Source organism: Chelonoidis abingdonii, chromosome 1 (genome assembly GCF_003597395.2).
Source record: "Chelonoidis abingdonii isolate Lonesome George chromosome 1, CheloAbing_2.0, whole genome shotgun sequence".
Classification (NCBI taxonomy): domain Eukaryota; kingdom Metazoa; phylum Chordata; order Testudines; family Testudinidae; genus Chelonoidis; species Chelonoidis abingdonii.
In genome coordinates, this window is record NC_133769.1 from 120,514,489 (window position 1) to 120,517,404 (window position 2,916).

Consider the following 2,916-nt stretch of genomic DNA (forward strand, 5'->3'; position numbering starts at 1 on the left):
TGTGATTCGAAAATAGTTGTGGCAGAGCAATAAAAGTGGTGTGGAGCATCAGCTGTCACAGTCCTTTCAGCCGTGTGGCAGATGGAACGGGACCCTCACTGGTCCATGGACCCAGTTTTGTCAGAATGTATCATCCAGTGCCGCCTTCATCAGGATTAGTGTTAGTTAGCTTCTTCAGTTAGACAGTTTTACTTATCTTTTTCAGCTTTGGCTGCTTCATTGCTGTTCTTTGTCCTAGTAGCTTTTTTTTTCTTTAGCAATCCAGTCTGTATGAGAGTCAAAGATTACAAGACTTCTTATTTATCTAGGCCCATTCCAGACGTCTATAGCAATAATACTCAGACTGAGGCTCGCAAGCTGCAAGTGTTTTTTAATGGTCTCTCGTGGCTCTTTGCAGCACGGAATTAAACACTGTGATTTAATTATTAACTGTCTAATTATTTACCAATCAGGATGCTTTTCCTATTTATTAACCAATTAGTTATCAACTTGCACTAAGTTATTAACTGATTATTGTGTGAGTAATATATATATATAAAACTAAATGTAATATAGTACTATAGTAAATGGAACAATGATTCACACTACTGGGTAATGCTGATCTCTAATATGGTTACTGGACCACTGAATGCTGAGTATCACTGGTATATAATGAGGAGAAGCTCAACAACAATCATTGGAACCATACAAACAGGGCTGGATTGGCATGGAAAAATTCAAAGAGGTGGGAACATGTTGTGTATGAGAAACAGTTTAGAATCAAACAATAGTGTAGTTGTAGACGTCTCCCATTTCAAAAGATATTTCTAAAATTGTACCTTCACATATTAATTTGCTTCTTGCAGTTGCTGAAATATTGCATCATTGTCTTGATTATATAATCATCCAACCCGAAGGCCATCTACCAATCCACTGGTTATTATTGAACAGTTTCCCATCAATTTCAGGACAAGATGCAACAAGTTTCCCATACACAGAAGTGCTCCATGCTCTTGATTCCTTCCAAGATCTGTCTAGACAAATCCTCTCCCAAATATGGGAGAAGTCACCAAGGAGGAGCAACATATGAATGAGCTGCTGGAGTATGTGTGTACAGTACTTATAAACAGATAGCTAAGGGTTAATGTTCTTTTACCTGTAAAGGGTTACAAAGGGAACAAACACCTGACCAGGACAATCAGGAAACAAGATTTTCAAATCTCAAGGAGGGAAGTTTTGGGTGTGGGTTCTTTGTCTGTGTGTCTAGTGCTCTCTCGGCTCTGAGAGACGATCTCTCTATCTTCAGGCTTTCTAATCTTCTGTTCTCCAGTTGTAAATAGAGGTATAAGACAGTATAGGTTTTATATTGTTTTTGTATTACATGTGTGTAGTTTGCTGGAATGTCTTAAATTGTATTTCTGTTTGGAAGGCTGTTTATTCATGTTTTCCTTTTAAGCCAATAACCCGTATATTGTCAGCTGATACAGAGACCATTTATGTCTTTTCTTTCTTTTTATATAAAGCTTTCTTTTTAGACCTGTTGGAATTTTTCCTAGTTGGAACTCACCAGGGAATTTGTGGGGAGGAAGGAAACTGGGTGAAGGAAAACCTCTTTGTGTTAGAATTACAAAGCTTGCATTTGCAGGGACTCGGAGGGAGGGAGGAGAGAAACCTGATCTCTCTGTGCGGCAAGGAATTGAACAGGCTGATCTCCAGGGTCATCTGGGGAGGGGATTATCTCCCTTGGTTGAGACTCAGGTCATCTGAGTCTTGGGGTCCCCAGGGAGGTGGAGAGACAGAGAGAGGCAGGCACTGGAAATCCTGTCTGGTGCGTGGACGCTATCATATCTAAGCTGGTAATTAAGCTTAGAGGAATTTATGCTAGTACCTCATATTGAACTCTAAGGTTCAGATGAGGAATTATACTATGACAAGTCAACCTCTCGTTGTTGTGGACCCTTCAGAAGCTTAAGAGGTAGAACGTAAGCAGACTCCACAGAAACTGCAGAATATAGTTAAGAAGGCACACATGACAAGTGACACTGCAGAAGTTTGGAAACTGTTACAGGACAGGATTCTTGGTGGAGCTAATTATTTGTAGAACTTGCAAGTTTGTCAAAAGAAAGCTTTGATCTTATGAACTTGCTCTGAATTAGAGCTGAGTCTCAGAATAGCTGGAAGTAAGTAAATGAATCGGTTCTTTGAAAGTCCTTTGAATGATTTAAATACAGGCTGTGGGAGGGGAAGGAACAATATAAAATTCAACCCTTAGCAGATTTTTTGGTTACGTGTGTGGCAAACAAATCAATTTAACAGGGAGGTTAGAGAGATAGAATTTTAGCAGATAGCAAACAGAATGTGCCATGCATATCTTTACATAAGAACATAGGAATGGCCATACCGGGTCAGACCAAAGTCCATCTAGCCCAGTCTGTCTTCCGACATTGGCCATGTCAGGTGCCCCAGAGGAATGAACAGAACAGGTAATCATCAAGATCCATCCCTGTTGCCGCATTCCCAGCTTCTGGCAAACAGAGGCTAGGGACACGTCCCTGTCCATCCTGGCTAATAGTCAATGATGGACCTATCTCTATGAATTATTCTTGTTCTTTTTGAACCCTGTTGTAGTTTCAGTTCTCTTAGCATTCAGTGTCTTCTCTTCTGACTAGAAAGCTCTGTAAGGCAACATGAGATTTGCCCTGACATAGCCTGGTATATTGCTGAGTAGGGAATCACTGTTCGTGGCTGATGGGATATCAGGCTCCGTGGGCTGTACTGCCTTCCCAGTGCAGATGCAAAGAAAGTGCGCAGGACCAGACAGAAGAATAAATATATAGGCCTTCACTATATGTCCTGGACACTTGCACATACAGCCTGCTTCTCCACTGCTTTTGCACCTTGTGTATCATTTGCCCCTGTGCACAGTGGGTGTGAAAT